This window comes from Pangasianodon hypophthalmus, chromosome 9, assembly GCF_027358585.1.
Source record: "Pangasianodon hypophthalmus isolate fPanHyp1 chromosome 9, fPanHyp1.pri, whole genome shotgun sequence".
Classification (NCBI taxonomy): domain Eukaryota; kingdom Metazoa; phylum Chordata; class Actinopteri; order Siluriformes; family Pangasiidae; genus Pangasianodon; species Pangasianodon hypophthalmus.
The window spans coordinates 28,626,325-28,642,230 of NC_069718.1; the positions used below are offsets into that span (position 1 = coordinate 28,626,325).

Sequence of the window (15,906 nt, forward strand, 5' to 3'; positions counted from 1 at the left end):
GGTCACCCCAAACATCCCAAGCGTTTCATTTTGATCCAAATGGATTTTATGCCCCATGTACTTAGCACTGTAGGGCACAGGATCGAGATTTCTTGCACCTTCAGTAATAAACAATGAGAAAGTGTAACACATGACCACATGTCTACTTTTTTAGGACAAAAAGACTAAAAGAATTAAAACTACAGGTTGAGAATTGCATATGCTACATTTTTATTCTATGAATTTATATCTGGCTAATCTTGTATTTAGCATGAAACAATTCTGCTTACAGTCTAACTATATAATGTAACTTTTTATATGCAGAATAAGTGTGTAGCCTGCATGCAACTATACACATATTGTAAGGGTTAGATCAGGATTTTATTCCATAAGTGTGTTTAAGCAAACAGCACTGATTCAGAGATTTGACACAGGCAGGTAAATCCAGGCTCGTGAGACCGTCAGACATCAACTGAACACCTTTATTTGTGAATCCTGATACACACACTCATTTGGTGGAAAAAAGAGTTTTGAGAAATAACAAAACACAAAAATAAATACATGTTTGACAATATAGGAAAAAAGATATACAGGGAAGGAAATCTTATTGCTTTCCATTATTTTTGTAAAATATTGGAATATGGAAATTGGATAGCTTAATTAATACATGTTCTATGCTGTAATTACAAAACAGAAAGATTGGAGAGAGTCCACTTTGAATATAAAACAAGTTTCATAACATGTGAAAATGCACTAATCAGTTTTTACTGTTTACTATTTTACTAGAATCACTTAAAAATCCACCATTAAATATTGTTCATTTACATAAACATTGCTCACACGCTCACACACACACACACACACACACACACACACACACACACACTTCCCCTCTGCAGAATAAACAGTTAAAGTGAAAAGTGAAGTGAAAGTGTAACTCAGCAGCTCCATTTTGTGTCGAGGGGAAAATAAACCATTTCAGGAGAAAAAACACAGTGAGTATCTAAATCTAAAGCTATAATATATAAACACAGTGAGTATCTACATCTAAAGCTATAATATATAAACACACTGAAGTGACACTAGATGCAGAAGAGTTTTGTGGGTTTGTACTGAAGGTTTAATGTACACAGGTTGTTTTAGGACTTGATACCGTGACTATTTCCTGTAAGTGAACTCTGTGCTGATACAGGGTTTGATTTAACACACCGATGTTGGAGTGAAGTAAACGTGTGTCCTGCTGTAATCTAGAGAAGGAAACATGACCTCCAACTTGAGAGTGCCTGGAAAACTGGACATAAAAAAATATGAGAGGTGAGTTACTTTTCCATTCACCAGCAATAAATACACACCATCTCATGGGAACAGATCTGTATCTCTAAACACTCACTAATTAACAGAGGAACTAAACTTTGCTTTAAGGTGTTTAATAGCAGTGAATATATCACTGATCTGATGTAAGAACAGTTTAGAGAAATCATTCCCTGAGAGAAGAGTAAAAAGGATTGTGTAATGTGTAGCATAAGAGCAGCATAGCTTTGAGTCAGTGTGGTTGTAGTAGATTTATAAACTGTGGTAGTAATTTGCTTAAGTTTAAAGTGATCAGGAATGTGTGTCAGAGAGACCATGTGATCTAAACCTGGTCATCTAAAATATGCTTCACTACAATATTCCCCAGAGCATGTTTGGTAACAATCTAATCCATATTTCATAGTGAACAGTGTGTTGACATTGTAAATATCATATAGGTTTAGGACACAACATTTACAGTATATGTTTACAGCAATGTGTGCCCACACACACACACCTACACTCACACATACATATTCTGAGACCACCTGGTCTGCATGGGAGACCTTTTGCCTTTGTTCTCACAGACTAAGGAATCTTAGACTAGATTATCAGTGTCATGTATTTTGTATGAGTGTGCTACCCGTACATGGTGACATCATCAACAGTCGATTTCAGTAAAGAGTCTGAACCTCCTGGTTACAGCCCTGGTGTCCATGTCTTCTCATTATTCATCTACAAAAACACATAAAGATATAACATGGTGTCAGAAAAGGGATAGAAGAAACAAAAAGCACAACTGAAAAGATGTCATTACTGCAACCACCATCGGTTTTGTCTCTTCAAGGCAACTTGGCAGAGAATTGGAAGGTCTGGTTCAGAAATTCGAAGTGTACCTCATTGCTAGCGGCGTGGCAGAGAAACCAGAAACAGTGCAGTGTGCTACCTTTCTTCATATTGCGGGTGAAGAAGCCATTAAAGTGTACAACACATTCCAGTTCACGGAGCGAGACGTGAATAAAATCGAGGAACTAAAAAAGAAATTCAAAGAATATCGCGAGCCCAGAAAGAATCTACCATATATTCGCCATATGTTTTTCACGAGAGTGCAAGGCTCAGGAGAAACAATTGATGCATATGACACAGATCTTAAACACAAGGCGAAAGACTGTGAATTCGGAGATTTGACTAATTCGCTTATCAGGGGTAGAATCGTATGCGGGATAAAAGACGACAATGTTTGTGCAAGACTGTTGCGTGAGGCAGACCTTACGTTGGAAAAAGCGATAGACACCTGCAAGGCCAACGAGATAACGTCAAATCAAATGAAAATGCTAGCTGAAGAAGATGACGTCAAGATAAGCAGTGTCAGAAACACAAATAAAAGAGGAGGCAAAACAGTGCAACGTGAACAGAAAAGTAAACTGCCCACAATGGAAAGTCAACACAAGGCACACGCGAAATGTTCGAGATGTGGTTATCAACATGAATACAAAAAGTGCCCAGCTTATGGACAAACTTGCAAAGCCTGTAATAAAAGAAACCACTTTGCAAAAATGTGCAAAATGCAAGTCTCTACAAAAAAAATACAGGCAATAGATCAAGGTGAACAAAGTGATGAACAAGATGACTTCTTTGTAGGAACCATTGAGGTGCAAACAACTCAAACAATGAAAAATGTGCACACGGTCACCACTGAAACACAAAGTCAAAAGGACAAATGGACTGAAAGCCTGAGAATGAACAACAAGAGTGTCATGTTTAAACTAGATACAGGGGCCACATAATGTAATATAATACCCCACAATGTGTTCAAGTCACTGGAAACACAAAGAAAACTAAAAAAATCCACCTGTCACTTAATTACATATTCTGGCAACAAGATGTCGCCTGTGGGACAAGTACAACTTACCTTCACCTACAGAAAACAAAAGCACAACATCCAATTTCAAGTAGTCGACAGCAACGCACCTGCAATTCTTGGACGCATAACCTGTGAAACGTTAGGGATGGTGAGAAGAATATATGAAATAAAGGCTGAAGATGACCCCCTGAAAGACTTTGATGACCTGTTTTCTGGCCTTGGTTGCTTACCAATTGAGCATCACATTAAAACAGACCCCAATGTGTCACCAGGTTCCTGTAGCCCTCAAGGACAAAATAGTTGAAGAGCTACACAAGATGGAAAGTATGGGAGTAATAGCAAAGCAAACAGATGGTAACAGTAGTGAAACCGAACAAGATACATATACAGTCAGGTCCATAAATATTGGGACAGTGACACAGTTTTGGTAATTTTGCCTCTGTACACCACCACAGTGGATTTGAAATGAAGCAGTCAAGATGTGACTGAAGCGTAGACTTTCAGCTTTAATTCAAGGGGTTTAACAAAAATATTGCATTAACCGTTTAGGAATTACAGCCATTTTTTACAGAGTTCCTCCATTTTCACAGGCTCAAAAGTAATGGGACAAACTAATATAATCATAAATATTAGGATTATTTTTATTACTTGGAGGTAAATCCTTTGCAGTCAATGACTACCTGAAGTCTGGACCCCATGGACATCACCAAATGCTGAGTTTCCTCCCTTGAGATGATTTGCCAGGTCTTTACTGCAGCCATCTTCAGTTGCTGCTTGTTTGTGGGTCATTCTGCCTTCAGATTTGCCTTCAGTAAGTGAAAAGCAGCTCAGTTGGGTTGAGGTCAGGTGACTGACTCGGCCATTTAAGAACATTTAATTTCCAAGCTCTTGGGCTGCTTTCACAGTATGTTTTGGGTTGTTATCCATCTGTACTGTGAAGCGCTGTCCTATCAGTTTTGCAGCATTTGACTGAATCTGAGCAGAAAGTATAGCTCTGTACACTTCAGAATTCATCCTGCTACTTCTATCAACAGTCACATTATCAATAAACCCCAGTGACCCAGTTCCACTGGCAGCCAAACATGCCCATGCCATAACACTGCCTCCACATGTTTGACAGATGATGTGGTATGCTTTGGATCATGAGCCCTTCCTTTCCTTCTCCATACTTTTCTCTTCCCATCATTCTGGTACAAGTTAATCTTGCATCAGAACTGGTCAGGCTTTTTTTAGAGGTTTTTTAGCAAAGTCTAATCTGGCCTTTGTGTTCTTGAGTGTTACCAGCGGTTTGCATCTTGAGGTAAACCGTCTGTATTTACATTCATGAAGGTGGCTCTTGATTGTAGACTTTGACAATGATAGGCCTACCTCCTCCAGAGTGTTCCTGACTTGGCTAGATGTTGTGAAGGGGTTGTTCTTCAATAAGAAAAGAATTCTGCAATCATCCACTTTAGTTGTTTTCTGTGTTCTCCCAGGCCTTTTGGTGTTGCTGAGCTCGCCAGTGCATTCCTTCTTTTTAAGAATGTACCAAATTGTTGATTTGGCCCTCCTAAAGTTTCTGCTATCTCTCTGATAGGTCTGTTTTGGTTTTTCAGCCTAATGATGGCCTCCTTCACTTGCATCAACAAATTCAACACTTGGAATCAGCTCCAGACCTTTTATCTCCTTAATTTATCATGATATAACGAGGAAACAGGCCACAGCTGGCCATGAAACTGCTTATCAGTCAATTGTCCCATTACTTTTGAGCCTGTGAAAATGGAGGAACTCTGTAAAAAATGGCTGTAACTCCTAAACGGTTAATGCAATATTTTTGTTAAACCCCTTGAATTAAAGCTGAAAGTCTACACTTCAGTCACATCTTCATTTCACTGCTTCATTTCAAATCCACTGTGGTGGTGTACAGAGGCAAAATTACCAAAACTGTGTCACTGTCCCAATATTTATGGACCTGACTGTATGTATGGATCCACAAGACCTTAATAAAGCAATAAAGCGTGAACATTACCCTCTACTGACAATGGAAGAAGTGGTATCCAGCATGCCAAATGCAAAGATATTCTCTGTCCTGGATGCTAATCAGGGATTCTGGCAAATAAAACTAGATGATGAGAGTTCGAAACTCTGCACATTTAAAACGCCAATAGGAAGGTATAGATTTCTTCACTTACTGTTTGGTGTGTCTTCAGCCAATCGCACAGATGTTAGAAGGTCTTGAAGGTGTGATAAACGTCATAGATGACATCCTAGTATGGGGACAAACAACCGAAGAACATGATCACAGACTCATCAAGCTGCTGGAAAGAGGAAGAGAATGGAATCTAAAACTAAACAAGAGCAAATGCCAGACAAGAATGTCAAAGATAAGATATCTAAGGACACATCATCTCAGAAGATGGTTTCAAGCCAGATGATGAAAAGGTGAGAGCAATCTTGCAAATGCCACCGCCTGAAAACAGACAAGCACTCGTGAGATTCATGGGTATGGTACAATACCTGTCCAAATTCATTCCAAATCTATCCGACATCAGTGCTCCTCTTCGAAAGCTGTTAGAAGATGATGTTCAGTGGCACTGGGAGGAAGAGCAACAAAAAAGCTTCACAAAAATGAAAAATTTACTAGCAAATGCGCCAACACTGAAATTCTTTGATGTACAGAAACCAGTGACAATTTCAGTTGATGCCAGCTGAGAAGGGATCGGAGCAGTCATTCTGCAAGATAAAAAGCAAGTGGCTTATGGATCACGTGCGCTAACGGATGCTCAAAAGAAATATGCGCAAATTGAAAAAGAGCTGCCTGCCATAGTCTATGGATGAGAAAAATTTCACGAATACGTCTACAACAAGGAGGTGGAAGTTGAAAGTGATCATAAACCACTGGTAAGTATCTTCAAGAAATCACTGCACCAAGCTCCACAGATTACAGCGCATGCTTCTCAGACTTCAAAGATACAGCCTAAAGGTGATTTACAAACCAGGTAAAGAGATGCACATGGCTGATGCACTAAGTCGTGCATACCTGAATGAGCATACAGAAGACTTGCTTGGTCAAGAGCTTGAGCTGTGCTGGATAACGACATATCTACCTGTATCTGAGGAAAAGCTGAGTGTTTTTCGCAAGGCAACAGCTACTGATCAAGAGATGCAACTACTGTGCAAAATGACCATGGATGGATGGCCTAAAGAAAGAAGTGAGGTTCCAAAACAGATTCAGGCTTACTGGACATTCAAAGAAGAAATAAGCTTCACATCAGGACTTCTCATTGAGCAAAGCTCATTGTTCCAAGCCAATTGAGATAAGAAATGCTGATGATAATTCATGAATCACATCTAGGAGTTGTGAAATGTAAAGAAAGAGCCAGGGATGTTCTGTATTGGCCGAACATGTCAACCCAAATTGAAGAGTTTGTTTCTCAATGTCCTGTGTGCAATACACACAAGAATAGCAATCCAGGAGAGCCAATTGGCACAGATCTGTTCCATTTCAATGGATACTTACTGTCTGTAGATTATTACTCTAAATTCCCAGAAATCAGCAAACTGTCTGATACAACTGCTCAGAGTGTAATTGTGGCCATGAAGTCCATGTTCATGAGGCATGGGATACCAGATACTGTAGTCACTGTATGCCAGCACAGAGTTCAGTAACTTTGCGAAAGTATGGGAATTTGAACATGTGACGTCAAGCCAAGGACACGCACAGTCGAACGGACAAGCTGAACGAGCAGTCCAAACCATAAAAAACCTGTTAAATAAATCTGAGTGGCAAAAGTGACCCTTACATTGCTTTGTTGGAATACCGAGACACACCATTGGATGGCATTGGGTACTCGCCGGCACAGTTACTAATGGGACGTCGGTTGAAATCCAAGATACCTACCTCAGTCACTTTATTGTCACCCGAAAACAACATACCAGTGGTGGACGAAGTACACAAACCAAGTACTTGAGTTAAAGTAGAGATACACTAGGTAAAATATTACTCCAGTAGAAGTAAAAGTGCTCCCTTTACACTTTCACTTGAGTAAAAGTACAAAAGTATTTGCCTTCAAATGTACTTAAGTATCCAAAGTTCTATGATTTATTATGGCTATAATATCTTATCATTTTTGTCACAAGACTCTTGCTTAATCAACAATATGTGAAAAGACTCTAATGTTACTCTTAGCACACCGATCTATTAATAGAATGATATTAACTAGTCAGACACTTATGTCTATTAAAATTATCATGAGCTCAAAACCTTGAAGCTAATCAATTTTCTTTAGAATCAAATGAAATAACAGGATTTCAGAGCAGGCAGTTTCAATTTAAGTTTTCAGTTTATTTGTAACATAGTTGCAAGTTTAAGTTTAATAAAAACTTGTATTAAACACAGGTTCACATGAGTTTTCTTTTACTGTATTGTATCTGAATGTCTCTGTGCATAAATATAAACTGGCCATATCAGATTTACTGTAACAGGAACTAGTTTTTGTATCAGAAGAAACACACTTGCCAGTCACAGCTGCATATGTGTACAAAACTCTTTCAGTCATGCATTTCTCCACAAAGTCAGGCGGAATGTGATGACCTGGTGATGCTTGGTAAATAAAATAACTTGATAAATATAAACTAATGTGTATATATATATATATATATATATATATATATATATATATATATATATATATATATATATATATATATATATATATATATAATGTGGTTCTAGTCATAGATGTAAGCAACATAGTACAATATTTTCAGCACAGGCTTAGATCACAGTCTTTGGAAGCTGAACATTTGAAAAAATAACAATCTCGGTTAATAAGGAGCACTCCACTCCACCTGCCAACTGTTTAAGCATCATATGCTGCATTCAAAACTAGGTCAGAATAGAATTTATATTCCAACATAAAGTATTAACATTCAACTCAGCTTCAACAACTGCAAACTTCGGTAAAAACAACTAACTTAACATACACAATGAAACCGTTTTCTGCAAGCTACTGGTAGATTACTCAATTAAAAATGACCACCAGAATGAAAATGGCTTACCTCTACGTGTTTCCTTAGATTTGAAGGAGAATTCTTGTAAGAAGAAATTTTACAGGGCCGAGGCAGGCAGAGAAGGCAACTGAAAATGAAGGACTCTTTCTTCTTTTCAACGACTTCAAAAAAATAGCGCAAATAAGGCCACGGGTGTTGTGGCAAGTTAGAGTCAGGAGTTTCTTCCATCATTTATGAAGGCACTGGCACTCTCAAAATGTTATGCTGTTGCACTAATGCTGAACTGTATTCACGCTAAGTAGATACCACCAAGCGGCAACAAAAACAAGTTCAAAACAGAGTGCGCGCTGTACCCTGTTTGGCGGCTTGCCGTGTGCTCGACCAGTTAAGTTTTTATCCTCTCATAAATATAAAGGAACGACTGATTTCGCTAAATGTAGTTGAGTAAAAAGTAAGATATTTGACTTTGAAATGTAGTGAAGTTAAAGTAAAAAGTCTCCCCAAATGGAAATACTTCAGTAAAGTACAGATACGCGAAAAAGCTACTTAAGTACAGTAACGAATTACATTTACTTCGTTACTGTCCACCACTGCAACATACAGATCCAAGACAATCTGAAAAAAAGACAGGACAAGCAAAAGGCTTACTATGACAGACAAACAAGACTGCTTCCAGTCTCTCACATAGGAGAAAGTGTGAGAGTACAATGAGGAGATGTCTGGCAACCTGCAGTAATCATCAAAAAACATGAACAACCAAGATCCTTCATCATACAAACTCCAGATGGAAGAACATACAGGAGGAACAGAAAACATCTTCTCAAGACTGGAGAGAAAGGTTTCTCAACAGCAACAGACAACACAGTCAATGACACTAATAGTGTGATGGACTCGCATGTCACTGACAATAAATCATCTACAATGGACAAAGAAACACAAAACACTGAATTACCGGAGTCGCAGTCACATGGATGCATTACCAGGTCAGGTAGACAAGTGAATATGCCCTCAAGGTACAAAGACTGAACAGTGGTTGACACTACAAATCTTTATTGCACCAACCTGAGTTTTGTTTTTCTTTTGAATAATTTGTTTAAAAAGTTCTATTTAGTAAGTATAATTGTTTAATTAAGAATACTGTGTGATAGAGTTTATACCTATAGTTGTTTACAAAAAAAAATTGTTTATAGATTGCTGTTGAGCAATAATACTTAAAAGCTGGATAGTTCTAAACTTAAGAGAAGGGATGTCATGTATTTTGTGTGAGTGTGCTACCCGTACATGGTGACTTCATCAACAGTCAATTTCAGTAAAGAGTCTGAACCTCCTGGTTACAGCCCTGGTGTCCATGTCGTCTCATTATTCATCTACAAAAACATATAAAGATATAACAATCAGGAAACTAATTAACATACAGTTCACTAGGGTGAGCTACCTGGCAGGGGGTCCATCCTGCCATAAAATACATGGTGTCTCTTCCATTTGGTACTCTGGTCATTGTTCAATTCAAAGAGGCTCAGGGGTATAAAAATGTGTGCATTATACAATGTAATGGGAGGCTCTTCCATCAGAGGGATGCTTTACCATCAAGCCTCCTATGCCCGCAACTCTGCCCTTTGACTCTGTAAGTTCTCTTCATTTTTATTCTTTGTATATTGTGCATTAGTGTTTTGTACAATAAACCCATTCATTACTTTATCTCCAAATACTCAGTAGTTCTTCTGTATGAAAATATGTTTCATTAAGAGTCCATGCCTAGTATGATTAGTACGGTTATTAGAAATAGTTTCCTAGATAAAATTTTGGTATGTTAGAAATGTTTGAAAGCAACCTCTGACAAGCCAATATAAGAGGCTAATACTTGCAAGTTTAAATAAAACCTCTGATAAATAAATAGGAAAGGTCTAGGTTTGCATGTCGATAGAAACCTCTGAACTGACAGAATAATTATTTAATAAATATAAAAGCCTCTGAAATAAGAATGTCGTTTTATAATGAAAACTTTTGTAAGGAAATTAGCTGTTTAGGTTAAGCTGATGTATTCTCCACCAAAATAAGTAGGACATGAGCAGATCAGCTCAAAAGGGGAAATTTGTAAACTTAATATTTTAATAGCTGATCAACTATTCGTCCAGCGATAAGTTGAAACAAGTGTATTTATTAATTGTGCATGGGATATTACCTCCGTGGCCACCGGCAATAATATCTTAAATATAGTGAAACACTATATTGAGAGCACAGTAACAAGATCGGCAGTTTAAGGCAATAAATTTGAAGCACAGAGACACAAGACACTGGCCTTTATAAAAGCAGACAAGACTTTATTACTATTCTAACAACACAGAAACTAATCTAACACAAACACACACACACACACACACACACACACACATAAACAGGGGTGAAAATGGCTTTGAAAAGAGAGTGAATGAAATTCCAAGTTTTAAGCAGTTTCTCAGACCATGACCTGAATGAACCATCAACTTATCAGTTATTTTAACATTCGCTTCGTTTAGAAGGGCTTTAAACTTGTATTAAATGCACCACTTCAGCGAGAATCTGGAGGTACTATACTTGCGTTTGTGTTGCCAGGGATTCCCTCGTTGCGTTGTTGTTTGGAAGGATTTTCCGGCGATGTTGATTGGTCGGCGGTCTGGTTGGCCTTATGTAGCGTCTCGAAAGACCAATGAGGAAGATAAACAGAGTGAGGCGCGAACCCGGCAGAGTCTCATAGTCTGCAAAACTTTGAAGAATGGTTCACAGCGGTGCGAAGGCGAGAGTTGGAGGCTTTGCAAGAACCAGTCTGGATGCAGAGTCTCGGAGCAAGCGTGATCTCCTCGTGATGAACTTCTAAAGCTCTTGGTTGATGAGACTTCCTTCAGATGTGGATGGAGACTCTTGCAGAGATGTAGTGGATGAGACTCTTGGAAGATGGATTGGATGAGACTCTTGCAGAGGTGTGTTGGATGAGACTCAGAGTTTCCTTTGTGTCAGGGGGTTTTAACCCTTTCCAGTTGGGCTGACCCCAAAGTGTTTGCTCCAATCAGCAGGATCTTGGGGCAGGGTGTAAACTGTATTCTCCTCCTCTGACACTAATTAACATTCTGGTCTCTGAGTTATGTGCTTTACAAACTTTGCATAAGGTTAAGTTAGAACTTTGTTAAGGAATTTGGTAACATGCATGTAATACATCGTACTCAACTTTACATTATACCAACCCTTAGGAAATTCAATAGTGATCACACACATAACAAACATGACATACCTGGTGTTATTGATACACACACGAACACTATGGTCCGTGTTAAACAATAAAAAAGCATCATAATGACCTGGTGGCTATAAGCATGACACACATACGGAATGACATTAAAAGAGGCAACAAGTTTCCAAACTATGGTGCATCATCTTAAAAGTCATTGTCCTTATAGGAGATGTAAAGTAGTCTTATGCAGTCTGTTAAAGCTGGGTTCTGTGGAATGTGTGAAGGATGGTGAACTTTGTGTTCCTGGGGAGAACAAAGGTCTCATTCCATGAGGGTCCTTGGGTGAGTGCCCCCCCCCCCCCCCCCCCCTTCTGTAGTTATCAGTTTTAGCATCGTGTTGGGTGAGCCATCTGGTCTTGGCCAGCGATCTAGATCAACAAGTTTGACAGAGGTTCCTCTTGGCTAAGAGGGTTCATCCTCTGGTCAGGGATGTCCTATCAGTTGCTGATTGTTCACCGGGCAGTTGAAATCCAGCAATCAGTAAACAAGTGGTAATTAACTTGGGTCTGCAAAGTCTGGAAGCAGGATTCCTAGCTTTATGGCTTCTTTGCTTTCCTTGCCTGTTCACTTCAGATCCTACACTTTGGATAGACTGTAGCTGAATTAAAAAGATGGAATTATTTGTGTGTAATGATGAACACATTGTTTAAACTTGCTAAGACTAGGCATGAGACGATACACTAAAAGAGGAGATGACAGAGGAGACTCTGAGATTAGAAAAGGATGATTCTCAGAAAAGTAGGGCTAACAGAAACTGTATGCACTATTAGGTAATAACACTTACTATACTGAGCTGGAGGGCTGTGGTGCTACAGAAGAACATTTATACCTGGAAAATGAATGACAATATAAATATTTTATTCATTCATTCATTCAAAAATTTGTTACTAAATATGTTAGTGTCAGATAGGAAATCCTGAAATCAGTGTACTGTGTTAAGAGGATACTGTTAAAGGTGCAATTACTGATTATTACAGGTACACATTACCTAGAAATTTGAAGAACATGATAAGAAAATACAATGGTAATGACCAGTGTATTATGTGGCTGAAAAAAATCTGTTTGGAAATCTGCCTTCCAGACCGGAAGTGTTTGTTTGGTCCTAGACAATCCCCAATGTCCCTTCATGCAGGCCAAATGAAACGAGGCTGCAGGATTTGTGCCGTAACGCTTCCTTATGATTAGCTTAACTTTTTGGACTAATAAGTAAGCATGCTTTGAGGCAGTTAGGTTTCCCCCTCACTACTACCTCTGCTGCAGCCTAGTGTGTAAGGAGAGGTAGAGCTTTGTACGTCCAATCTCAATCCAATTGCCTGAAGAGCTTTGTGATCCATGACACCTGATATTTCTGTTGTAATTCTGCCACACATTATATGTTGCCTTATGAAAATCTGCTCTGGAGACAGAGAGTCATAGCACGTCTTGTTCGTTGTCTCATTACAGGATTACATCCTCATTTAATTTTCAACAATGGAATATAATTTTTCGACAAATTGTGAAGCAGATGTTAACAATCACTTTTTTCCACACAATTTTTCTGTCTTGGCTTTGTTTCATTATTTCTCTGTCTTATGTGATTTACTGCTGGATATGCCAGATATTTTAATGTGTCATATGCAACAGTAATTCAAAGTCAATATAAAATCATCTATAATGTTATATTAGCATGCATATTTTTGTTAAATCTTTAGATCTAATCATATCTGTGTTCTAGAATGATGGAGGGAAAGAGATCAGACTCACCAGAACCCAGCTGTGTGTCCATGAAGAGTGACTGGTCAATGGGACAGCCAATTACCTTCAGAGGCAGAGACAGTTCTACTGATGTGAGGTCAGTATAGTGAGGTGTTTTACAGCAGTGTTCCACCTGATCAAACTCACTCGTCTCATTATGAAGCCCTTCATGAGCTTTATCAGGTGTTGAAGCAGTAAAACACTAAACTGTGCAGTGCTGCAGCTCTCGGACTGGCAGTGAGGAAAACTGCTGTAAGAGTTCAGTTCAGCCTGCAGTCCCTGAGCTGGAGGGTCTGTGGTGCTACAGAGGAACATTTACACCCGGCAAATTAATGACAGTATAACTATTTTATTCATTCATTCATTCATTCTTTCAAACATTTGTTTCTAAATATGTTAGTGTCAGTTAGGAAATCCTGAAATCAGTGTATTGTGTTAAAAGGAGAGTGTTACAGGTGCAGTAATTGATTTTTACATGTACACATCACCTAGAAATTTGCAGAACATGAAAAAAAAACTGGCTTCAGCACAAGTGTATTATGTGGCTGAAAAAATAAAACCCGTCTGGAAATCTGCCTTCCAGACCGGAAGTGTTTGGTCAGGCCTCGTGTCAATCATCTTACAGACACTCCCCAATGTCCCTTCACTCCGCCCCCATCTCAGCTTGTTTGGCGATCAAAGAAATATCAGTAAAGTCTGTAAGCTCTAGGGTTGCCACCTTCAATGAGCAAAAATAAGGGACACCCCCTCCCCAAAATAAATAAATAAATACATACATAAATAAGTGATATGCTTTCAGGTTGTCTGTCTATCTGAGATTTTCACTGGCACATATCATTAAACCATTTTCCTGCTTCTATGGATTTACAGTTGTGTTTTTACTGATAGAAGAATAATGATTTAACACTGTGTGGATTACTGAATAGAAAAAGGACATGGTGACCCTGTTTTTTTTTTAAGTAAAATACTTAAAATATATCCATGGATTAAAATATATTGGATAGACTGTATGGTTATTAATTTATTCTTTTTAAATTGTAAAGTGACCAATGTATAGAATGTAAAGTAAAATATTTATAAATGACCAATTAAAACTATCTAATCATTTTAGTTTTCAGTATAAAAGAATAGATGGGATTTTATCAGGCTAATTTGCACTGAACTGTGCAAACACACTGTGCTTCAGGGGAAAAAAACTGAAGAAATGCAGTAACACCAGGATAAACGCTAGCAGTGCTTTTCCAAGATGGAGTATTTTATTACTGATGAAGGAATGAAGCTGGACAGGGAATTAGTGATGTTGCTCCTGGATGGGTCTGTAAACACAATCTGTAAGCTTTGAACTGTTTCAGTGACCTGCTTTACATAACAAATCCAGTAGATAGATTTTTATCATGGATAAGGAATAAATAAATGCTTTTAAACACCTTGATATTGTAATGTTAGGTAAATACACTGCTCAAAAAAATTAAAGGAACACTTTGAAAACACATCAGCTGGGGAAAAATATCATGCTGGATATCTGTACTGATATGGACTGGGTAATGTGTTAGGAATGAAAGGATGCCACATTGTTTGATGGAAATGAAAACTATCAACCTACAGAGGGCTGAATTCAAAGACACCCCGAAAATCAAAGTGAAACAATGATGCAGCAGGCTAGTCCATTTTACTGAAATTTCATTGCAGCAACTCAAAATGGTACTCAGTAGTTTGTATGGCCCCCACGTGCTTGTATGCATGCCTGACAACATCGTGTCATGCTCCTAATGAGACGAGAGATGGTGTCCTGGGGTATTTCCTCCCAGATCTGAACCAGGGCATCACTTAGCCTGATGTGCAACCTGGCGGCGATGGACCGAAACATAATGTCCCAGAGGTGTTCTATTGGATTTAGGTCAGGCGAGCATGGGGGCCATTCAATGGTATCAATTCCTTCATCCTCCAGGAACTGCCTGCATACTCTCGCCACATGAGGCCGGGCATTGTCGTGCACCAGGAGGAACCCAGGACCCACTGCACCAGCGTAGGGTCTGACAATGGGTCCAAGGATTTCATCCCGATACCTAATGGCAGTCAGGGTGCCATTGTCTAGCCTGTAGAGATCTGTGCGTCCCTCCATGGATATGCCTCCCCAGACCATCACTCACCCACCACCAAACCGGTCATGCTGAACGATGTTACAGGCAGCATAACGTTCTCCACGGCTTCTCCAGACCCTTTTCACGTCTGTCACATGTGCTCAGGGTGAACCTGCTCTCATCTGTGAAAAGCACAGGGCGCCAGTGGCAGACCTGCCAATTCTGGTGTTCAACGGCAAATGCTGATCGAGCTCCACGGTGCCGGGCAGTGAGCACAGGGCCCACTAGAGGACGTGGGGCCCTCAGGCCACCCTCATGAAGTCTGTTTCTGATTGTTTGGTCAGAGACATTCATACCAGTGGCCTTCTGGAGGTCATTTTGTAGGGCTCTGGAAGTGCTCATCCTGTTCCTCCTTGCACAAAGGAGCAGATACCGGTCCTGCTGATGGGTTAGGGACCTTCTACGGCCCTGTCCAGCTCTCCCAGAGTAACTGCCTGTCTCCTGGAATCTCCTCCATGCTCTTGAGACTGTGCTGGGAGACACAGCAAACCTTCTGGCAATGGCATGTATTAATGTGCCATTCTGGAGGAGTTGGACTGCCTGTGCAACCTCTATAGGGTCCAGGTATCACCTCATGCTACCAGTAGTGACACTGACCCTAGCCAAATGCAAAACTAGTGAAAATAAAGTCAGAAAAGATG

At 39.3% G+C, this 15,906-nt stretch overlaps 2 long non-coding RNA genes across 2 annotated transcripts; both read right to left on the reverse strand.

The window, feature by feature from the left end:
• Positions 1 to 443: 443 nt before the first annotated feature.
• LOC128318888 (uncharacterized) lies at positions 444 to 11,659 on the reverse strand. Its single transcript, XR_008302315.1, has 5 exons — positions 10,700 to 11,659; positions 9,407 to 9,492; positions 5,305 to 5,379; positions 1,919 to 2,004; positions 444 to 1,270 (listed from the first exon to the last, which is right to left on the reverse strand). It is a non-coding gene; the product is annotated as an uncharacterized LOC128318888 (long non-coding RNA).
• Positions 11,660 to 11,725: 66 nt separating this feature from the next.
• On the reverse strand, positions 11,726 to 13,185 carry LOC128318897 (uncharacterized). Its single transcript, XR_008302325.1, has 3 exons — positions 13,134 to 13,185; positions 12,175 to 12,219; positions 11,726 to 11,988 (listed from the first exon to the last, which is right to left on the reverse strand). It is a non-coding gene; the product is annotated as an uncharacterized LOC128318897 (long non-coding RNA).
• Positions 13,186 to 15,906: the final 2,721 nt, after the last annotated feature.